This window comes from Tasmannia lanceolata, unplaced genomic scaffold (assembly GCF_043159265.1).
Source record: "Tasmannia lanceolata isolate RefF3 unplaced genomic scaffold, GAP_Taslan_0.1 ptg000037l, whole genome shotgun sequence".
In the NCBI taxonomy this organism is placed as follows: domain Eukaryota; kingdom Viridiplantae; phylum Streptophyta; class Magnoliopsida; order Canellales; family Winteraceae; genus Tasmannia; species Tasmannia lanceolata.
This window is the reverse complement of record NW_027518714.1, coordinates 52009384-52019680: the sequence shown is the minus strand read 5'-3', so window position 1 is coordinate 52019680 and position 10297 is coordinate 52009384. Positions and strand designations below refer to the sequence as shown.

General features: G+C 39.1%; 1 pseudogene; it reads left to right on the top strand.

Moving 5' to 3' along the window:
- The first annotated feature begins 8027 nt into the window (after positions 1 to 8027).
- LOC143861561 (stachyose synthase pseudogene) lies at positions 8028 to 9177 on the top strand (annotated as a pseudogene).
- Positions 9178 to 10297: the final 1120 nt, after the last annotated feature.

Below are 10297 nucleotides of genomic sequence, written 5' to 3'. Positions count from 1 at the left end.
CAGTCATGCTCCCTATGCCCCTTATAGGACACAAAAGTTGCCTTTTTACCACATAGTACCCGATCCGATTCGAATGGGAAAACACTTCAAAATGGATTTCGTCACTAAAATAAAGGCGAAAGTGGAATTGACCAGCTATTTGGTCACTTCCACATTGACTTTTCCATTCTCACTTCCTTGTCTTTTGTGCGGGGTTCGTAGTGTGACGATGTATTTGGATACTTAAAACCATGGTTTTAAATTTTGATCGAATTTTTGGATTTCGTTCAACACAGAAACCGAAATCACCAATACCCGAAATGGCACTAGATTTCGGCCGAAATTTTGGGAAATTCAACAAAAAATTCCCAATTTTTTAACTATGTAACTTTTATCTCCAAAATTTCAGCAAAAATTTCGGAAATTTCCTCCCAAATGAGGTATCAAATACAATTCTATTTTTTAATGGTGTACCACATTTCGGACCAAATTTCGGCGAGCGCCGAAACGCATTCCAGAACCGAAATTTAAAACCATGATGTCCACGGGTAAAATTGGCATAGGATAGGAAAAGAAGGTAATCTTTCAAATCTCTAGACACCCCCAATTTTGATAAGGTCACTCAGACCAGATCCATTTTTTCCTTGCAAAATCCACCCTCAGGTTACTTACATAGTGAAATATTTGCTTACCTAGTTTTCCGTACTAATTAAATTCATATCACTTTCTTGGTACATATTTTATGTACTAAAGACAGAGTTTCTCGCGTGCCATCAATTTATAAATGGGAGTTGGTGGTATTTGCCAACCACTTAGTTACAACATTATCTGAATGATTAAATTTTTTGAAAAAAAAAATGCCAAAACTTTTATATCCTTTTTTTTTTTAAATAAATGCTATAATGAAGAGCAACCTTTCAAAAACCAGCCGCAAGGGCGCCTCCATTGGATCATTTTAACATTTTTCAATGCCATTATAAACGCATACTGGTGATTTAGATCCAATAGAGGTGTCCTTGCTGCTGGTTTTTGCAAGGGAGCCCTTCAATTTAGCACACCCCATAAAAATCTAGAATTTTTTGAACCAAATGACAAAATTTCTAATCAAACCTTAATTGTTAGAATTAAACATGAATTTGACTAATAATTGGTTAATTTCTGGTACTTTATTTGTATGTCTTGTGAAAATTTTGAAGTTAGTAGAAAAGGTATTTAGTGAAATCTGAACTCACTTCATAAGCTAGCAAATACAAGATGCACTTGACCAACTTCCCTTGCATTTGGCATGTCTTATTTAGAAAAATAACTTACATAGTTACATGTTAATATAAAACTAGTAGGACCTTGTAATGCATGGATTGGTTAGAACTTAGATAGATAAAATAGTCGAAAAAAATATTGAAAGACAAATAAAATCAAGAGCAACTTGTTATATCCACCTCTTCCAAAAAGCCTAGATTAACCATACCGATCGATTTACCCAAATTCCCATACACAGTTTATTTTTTTCACAAGTATGCTAAACTGAAGGGCGGGCCCATTGGGTATCTCACCAAAGTCCATTTATAATGGCAGGAAAAAATATGAAATTAAAGAAATAATAAATGCACTATAGTAAGATGGTCTAATAGGGCGTCCTTTGTAGCTTGTTTTTTCAAGGGCGCACTTAAGTTTAGCATCTTTTTTTTTATATTAATATCTAAAGCCCCATATAGCTTATTTTTTCCGGTCAAAAGCTTATCTCTAGCACTTTCTCTTGGTAAAGCCTCTCTCTCTCTCTCTCTCTCTCTCACACACACACACACACACACGCTTCATGCTTTTGCCCCTACCTCTTTTTACTCTATCAACTTGGCACGAGTCACTTCTTCTCACTGGAGCATCCAAAGGCCTATATTGGATTTGCCCAAATCATCCTAAGTGGTGCTCTTCATCTTCTCCTTAATTGGTGCCACCCCCACCTTTTAACAAATGTCTTCATTTTTAATTCGATCTAACCTTGTGTGGCCACACATCTATCTAAGCATTCGCATCTCTGCTGCAATCATCTTATGCACATGCTGCTTCTTGGTGGCCCAACATTTTGAGCCGTACAGCATGGCTGGCCTCACAGCTGTCTTACAAAACTTTCTCTTCAACTTAGTAGGTATTTTACAATCGCACAGAACTCATGAAGCATGCTTCCACTTCAACCAACCTGCTCTTATTCTATGGTTAACATCCTCTTCAATCTCTCCTTCCTTATGTAGGATTGAGCCAAGATAGCAAAAGATATCCCTTTTAGGTACAACCTGTCCAGTCCTATTTACTACATTCTTGCTCCGCCCCCTTACATTACTAAAGTTGCACTCCATATACTCTATCTTAGTCCTGCTCAATCTAAACTTATGGATTCCAAAGTAGTTCTTCTTAACTCTAAATTAGCATTAACTCCTACTTTGATTTTTTCAATTAATACTATATCATCTACAAATAACATACACTACGACACCTAGTCTTGGATACCCTCCGTAACTTTATTCATAACTAGAGTAAAAAGATAAGGACTTAGTGCTGATCCTTGGTGCAGTCCTATTGTAATTGGAAACTCACTAAATGTGTCATCCGTAGTTCTGACACTAGTTGTTGCTCCATCATACATATCCTTAATCATATCAACATATTTAGTAGGCTTTTTTCCCTTTTAAGGACCCACCACATAACACTCATGGGAACCCTATCATATCCTTTCTCCAAATCAATGAAAACTATATGAAAGTTGAAATCCCAAAGGGCAACACACAAGAGGGGGTGAATTGGGTGTTTAAAAATTTTTCTACTTACAAAGCTAGGGCTTATGAAATTAACCTAGTTAGTTCCAACCTTTGTTCAAGATTATATTCAAATAGAAAATAAAAAGAGATTACCAATCACACCACAAGAGAGAGGAGAGGAAGCAAGAAGACTACACGGCGATTTTATAGTGGTTTGGTCACAACTTGACCTACTCCACTACCCAAGTACTTGGTCTTTCTTTGGGATTTTCTCCACTACGGTGAGACTCCTCAATGCCGCCTCACAAAGCATTTACAAACGATCACCTCCTCCACAAGGGAACACAACCTTATTTACAATCCGCCTCCGAGGACGTTCTTCTTCGTTGCACCACCGCCTTGAAGAAAGAAATTCCTCTTTGCAACCCCAAATACAATAAAGAAAAGAAAATAGGGAATGAAAAGTTCTCAAGCCTCTTTAAGGCATATACAACTCTCAAGCTCACAATATTCTCCCAATGATTGAAACTAAATGCTTGGGAAGATTCTCTTGGCAAGAAATTAATGCAAGTTTAAATGCACAAGAGGTTTGAATAAGGATCCTTTTGATTTCAAAGATTGAAGCTCTAGGGTTTGAAAGATAAATGCTCAAAAGGTGTAAAATGAAGTCTTTGATGGTGTTTAAATAACCCTAGTTCATTTGGGACCCTTCAAGGGCAAAACCGTAATAAAACTGGGTAGATGCACCTACCCACTGCAGGCTCCAACGGCTCTCTAGCCGAACCGGCGCGGTCGACCGGGGCATCCGTGGTCGCAACTGAGGGCAATCTGTTTGAACAATTTTGGCTCGAAAAATAAGGTGCGGTCGACCGGCTCATCGCGGTCACCCGTTAAGGGCAATCTGTTTGAAAAAAATTTATTTTGCCTTTGAAACATTCCGCGATTGACCGGGGGGGTTGCGGTCGTCCTCCGAGACCAACCTGGATGTGTTCTGGATTTCCAGAAAACCGATCCGAGGTCGATCGGATTTGCCCGGTCGACCGGCCCGTTAAAATTAGAGATGCCATGGATTTTCAGGTACCATCTCGCGGTCGCCCGGCATAGCCCAGTCGACCGGCCCTGCTTTAAAAAACTGTTTTAAAATATTTTGTGCAGGGGACTTTGGGCCTTGGTCTTTGGGCTTTAAACATGTGTTTTCAAATACATTAATGCACTTAGAAACCATGACAGTTGAGATCAAACAAGAAATCCACAAAACCATGGCAGTTAAGATCAAACAAGAAATCCACAACAAAATATAAAAAAGAGGGAAAGAGGAGAAAAGGAGGAGGAATACCTAGAGAAGACGAGTGCTAGCAGTGGAGACGAATGGAGAAATCCAAGCCCAGCTGCTGTAGTTGCAGACGAGAGGGAGAAGACGAGGGGAGAAACGAGTTAGGGCTCCGTTTCTACTTCTTTGTTTTTTTGCTTTTTCACAAAAAACCTCGCGTGATCCCTTGGAAGATAACTCGTTTCCGATACTTTGGCTCGGATTTTGGAAGGCGGAAATGACGAGGCCACGACGGATTTTAGGGATTCCACGTCACAAGGCCCATTTCCATGCGCTTTCTTTATGCGGGCAACAAAACAACCATTTTGCGCGTCTCTACAGAAAATGGGCACTTTTTCCTTTCCGTTTCCGTTTCAACGGTGCAACCGAACAGAGCCTTAGGCTTTGTTTCTTTCGACATAAAATGGGCGTAAAACAGACTTTATGCCCACTTTTACATTTCAAAATGGCTCATTTGTCTTACACTTTAGAAAAAAGATGAGATTCTCTCAAAACCTTTAGTCATAGAGGATTCATGGTCTTTCTTTTCTGTTAATTTGTTATCAAGAAGGAAAAATGCTATAGCTATTAACTAAAAAGCTTTGATATCTTCTCTTCTGCAGTTCTACGATCACTTCTTCGATTGGGGGCTTAAGGATCAGATCAGTATGTTAGTTTCAATCAGATCCAGAAATGGCATTCGACCAAATAGCTCATTGCGCATCATAGCCTCCGATCCTGACCTCTATTTGGCTGCGATCGATGAGAAAATCATTGCCAAGATCGGGCCAAGGCATTCTGTTAGCAACCTTGTTCCCTCCAACTTCCACATCGCTACGTCTGGGAACCATTACTGTGTTTGGGAGAAAACTCAGTGATTCCTAGAACCTCTCTCTACTTACTATCAATTGGTTTAAGCCATCTTCATATTCAGTTGTGTGATTTTAAGCATGCCTTGGTCATGTAACGCGTTTTCTTGGTTTTGCTATGCCCACTCTCTTCAATGGCCATATATAATATTCCTTATTTATTCATCTTCCAACTATGAAATATCTGATGGTCATTTCATTGAATTATAATTGCAAAGAAGGCCAAGTTCAGTCCTTGGATCCTATGATGGGAAGTGATCAAGAAACTCCCCTGAGAATTAACCTTCTTGATGTTCTTGAACAGAGATGGGGTTTTTTTTTGTTTTTTGAATGGTAACAGAGATAGGTTAATACCCTGAATTTGGCCTCAATCCTAGCCATGAGATGCTCACTCTATATTAAGGAATGAAGAAACTGGATTCCATCTTTTCTACTCCTACCCATGTTATTTTTTCAAAGATAACAGAGCATCGCAGATCCGAATGCTTTACCTGTTGGTTGGATTTGCAAGTAGAAAACCTGGAACCAAGGACACTTTGTAAGTTTTCGAGAGGAAGGGGCTTAATCCCAAAATAGGCTTTTGTCTAGATAGACTCCAAAATTGGGTAGGAGTAGAAAAGATGGAATTCAGTTTCTTTATTACTTTTAAAGAATGAGTATCTTGGGGCCAGCTTGGAATTCTTTGATTTGAGCCTGAGATCTGTAAGGGAATGATTGAGAAGAGCTCCCCAATAAATGAAGCCCCTAATGGGGATGAAACTGCTCCAAACGAACTCATGCCACCAAAGTTTAGATGCTTGGAACCTCATTAAGTTATAAGTTTGCTGAACAAATAAGGTATCTCCTTGAGCATTAGACCAAACAAGGAGATCAAAGCAGAGAATTTCAAGGTGGAGGCGTTCGAGTGCAAGCTCTAGAAGACTGACCAACCCAGTTCTATAACCATTACTGATTAACCAATGAGCAATCTCAAAGACATGATCTAAAAGATACGATCATACATATATCACCAATTTTTTTATCCTTGATGCAGGGGAGGATCTTTCCATATCGACTAATTATGAAAATATTTTTTCTCTAATGAGTTGAGCTGCAAGGGAATTAGAGTTCATTGCTCTCTATTCTAGCTTCATGAATCCCGCTAACATCAGAAATCATAAGAATTCACAAACCCCCAAAGGTCATTGGGTCTTGCACCACTTGCTAAGCCAAAGAGATTTAAGGCCTTTTTTGCAAGGCCATAAGAAACAGCGAGTTTAAAACTTTTGCCCACATGGCCTGCTTAGGTCTTAAATCCCAGATCTTTATTATTAGCATACATTAATGTCGTCAATCAATGTCAAATTCCTTTACACCTATTCTATTCGATGAAGTTATAATGAAGAGTAGCACGGGTAGAGGAAGCTCTGACACCAAATAATGTAGGGAAGTCATGCGAAGCAGAAGCTTTGATACCAAATAACACAGAGTAATGATGCGAAGCATAAGTTTAAAGGTGTTAATAGAGAGAAAGGAAAGGAAGAGGGTAGTTAGAATGGTTGAAAGGTGATGGAGGTGCATGTCGCACGATCACAAAGATCAACGGTTACATCCCTATTTTCCACTATCTGTCCCAGCGTTAAAAGGGCTATGAAAAGGGCACAATTTTTATCAATCTTATGATGGAGGGTAAGGTGGTTGAACTAGGAAAGGATTTGATTGAATTAATGAGGAATTAGTGAAGGTAGAAGAGGTTTCTTGGGGTGGTTAAGGAATATGGAGGTTCTTGGTTTGTTGAGGTGGTTAAAGGTTTTGGAGTAGTTAAAGATTGGTTTAATATGAAGATGAAAGTCCCCTACATTTAGGGGAAAAGGTGAAGCTTGCGGGTTTGGGTTAAAACAAGAAATTCTCAGGGTCTAGTGTCCGAAAATTAAAAGATACAGGGAAGTTTCTGCTGTAAACTCTCAGGAAATTCACAACCTCTATAGCTCTAGGTTTGCTGAAGTCCAGGGATAAATTAAGTAGCAAATTCACAAATATTCACTCCTTAATCCCAGATCTTGCTGAAACTTTTGTGAAGCTGGGAATTCTTAGATTTCAAACAGCCAAGAACACTAGGGAAATACAAGAGCCTTTGTAGCAAAATTCTGTTATCATTGTCTTTGGATTCAGTACTCTTTAATAATCAGCAGGCTCATAACTGGATTTAATTCTCAGACCAGTCTTCAAGAATTGCAGGAATTTTGGTCTTTCAGAGGGCCATAAAACTTCAATTGAACTAGTTTTTAAAGCTGAATCCCGTCCACATTAACATAGGGAACCTAAGCAACAAACAAAATCTAAGAGAAATTCATAAAATCCTCAGATTTGGAATTCAATTTCCTCTTAAGCACAATCCCTTCAATCGAAGTTAAGATCTCTGAGGATTCGACCAAATAACATTTCCACTGGATTACTTAGAGATATTTATAGATTTATGAGTAGGATGTTTCAAATGAGGAGTAGGTTTACTTTAGGCTGGAGGTTGAGATGGTCGACCAAGATGGGTATGGTAGCAGGTTCACAATTCTTAACTCTGCTGTCATGTGTTTGAGACCTTCAATCTCATTCAAACAAGGAATAGGCTTACTTTAGGCTGGAGTTGTTTGGGAATTTTATCCTAATTGTCAATTTTTCTGGACGAAAAGTTTTTGTTCTTTGTGAGAAGAATTCTTATGTTACATCTGAAAAGGATCACTTGTGTTGCACTTATATTGTGGTAAAATTTGCATTGTAGTGCATGCTTCAGTTAATGTTTCAATTCCTCTCTGCAACCTCAGATTTGGAAGTGATTGTTAAACCATAAGTTTGTGAACAGTTATGTCGAAAAATCTTCTGTTTTGAATTAAATGGTGGCTACTTCTATAGCTTGTAGTATTGGATTTTGAATTTCATTTCAAGTATCTTTGCAATCTCATATCCATTTTCCACTTAGTTCTAGGGAGCAACAAAAGTTTCTGAGTTTTGGAATTGAATTTGGGACTCTAATGTTATCATCTCTCTGTAATTCCTCTGTTTCCTCTGTCCAAGGCACCTCCAAATTCGGTGTTGAATTTGGCTTTTGATACTGTCCAAGCTGAAAATATGAATAGTAAAAATATGAATAGTTTTTTTGAATTATCAGGTGGGAAATTTAGTGTAAATGGAATTGTATTGCTCTCTGAAGTTCCTGACAATGTTTCCTTTAGTAGCTTTTCTTCTCTGTCAAAGTTCTGACGCACCAGTTCCCCACTTTCAGACAGTTAACTCTAGATCACACTAGGGTGTGTTCCTCGGATTCAATCAGGAGGAGCCATCTGATAGGTTGATGAACTCCTTGGGTAAGTTTAGCAGTAGAAACTTTGTGAGTGTCATCGGATTTAAGACAGGTGGTCTACAATGTGCGTAGGGAATTGCCAGTCAGATTTGCAAATGGAGACACAATGGGTGCTTCTAGATGTCCTCTAATTAAGGTCATCTGTTCTGATCCTTCCCTTAATTGAAGGGAAGTTCAGGTCTTCCCTTCTTCTAGGTACTGATGGGCATGTCATGCTATGTGCTGAAAGTGTCTAGTGTTAAGTAAGAGACATCTTTCAATGAAATTGATTAAGTTCACATAGGTGACAATCCTTACAACTCAATGAAGGAAAGCTTATAGTGCTGTTAGGGTCCCTCTCAAGACATTTATGCTATTAGAAGAGAATTCAGCCCCTTCTCTGATAGACAAGCTTGGTTGGTGCATATGGAGTATCAGTCTAGATAGTGAGAGTCCATTTGAAGATACGAAGAACTTTGTCTTGGGAGGAACACTGATGACTTCTAGGTTTTATAGGTTTGAGGAATGTGAGAAGTTCAGGAGGTACAAAGGGGGAACTATGTTGGGTCCCTAGGCCCGATCATTTGATCCCAAGAGACTGAAGATACTAATCTCCAAAGCCACTGAGCTTGAGCAAGCTGAGAAGGATTGCGACAAGGCAATACAAGATGGGGTCACTATGGCTTGGATGATATCTAAGTGTGGCATGCTTTATGTAGTGCTTGGGGTGGTGTTAGGCCAGGTACTGCCCATCTCAATTCAAAGGTAATCCCAATCACCATCTCTCCTAGTCTTGATGGCACAATGAATGATCTTGCTGTTGTGAAGATTGTTGAAGGTGGCATTGGTCTAGTTCATCCTGACCAAGACACTGATATCTGTGACTCGATGCATTCTTATCTTTCAAAATTGGAAAGTACAGGAGTGCTTCTTATCTTTCAAAATTGGATCTAGTGTCATGGCCAAAGTGCTTCTTGATGTAATCAGTTTCGAGACTCAGAAATAAATTATAGGGCACTACAGGGTTTGATTGACCTTCTACTAGAATGTGATAAGAAAACAGATCAGGGAGTTTATTCGTTGTTGTGACACATGCCAACAACATAAGACCGAGAATGTGTTCCAAGGAGGACTGTTACAACCATTGCCAATTCCCACGCAGGTTTGGGCGGGTATATCTGTGGACTTTATTGACAGATATCCATGGGAAGGTCAACAATTTAGGTTGTGGTCGACCAATTCTCTGAATATGCTCATTTCATTCTCATTTTACACCCTTATACAACTTACATTATGTCGCAATCCATTGTGTCTGATCGTGATCCAACGTTCACAAGTGCCTTTTGGAATGAGATATTTCGGTTGGTTGAAAGGGACTGATTTCAACTTCAATTCTCCACACCATCTGCAAACCGTTGGTCAAACGGAGGTAGTAAATCAATGGTCGAAATGTATTTACGGTGTTTCACCAGTTCCTGTCCTAAGGAATGAGTGAAATGGGTCCATGTGCTGATCCACTCTTCTACCAAGAAGTCCCAAGTCAGAATCACGTATAGGAGATACCCACAGACATTGTTATCATACATTTCTGGCATGACACAAAGTTGAGAATGCTCACAAAGAACTCTAGAAAAGGACCAAATACTAAAAGAACTTCGTAGAACATGATTATGAGGAGGATGCCTAAGTTAAGAAAGAAAAGAAAGAAGAACTAGAGCTATTTGAACAACATGACCAACTTTGGCATGTACTGTCTTACCAATTACTGGATAAGGAGTCAAAGAAACTACTGCTACTAGAACAACAATAAACATAATTTTGTTTCAATTCAATGCATCTAGGTAAGAACTAAGAACAAGGGGAATAATATCACTCTTTTGTGAAAGTGCCCCACCCACAGTTTGACCAATAAAATCTCCTTTCTCGATTCTGATCTCAGCCCCAAACATCGTACCGATCATTTAGCAGCCTCCAAACAGCCTATCCGTTGCATTTTGATTCAGAGCCTCATCAGATCTATTTTTCTACATGCCCTAACTCTCATAAAGACTTATAGGCGATCATCTATCGCCTT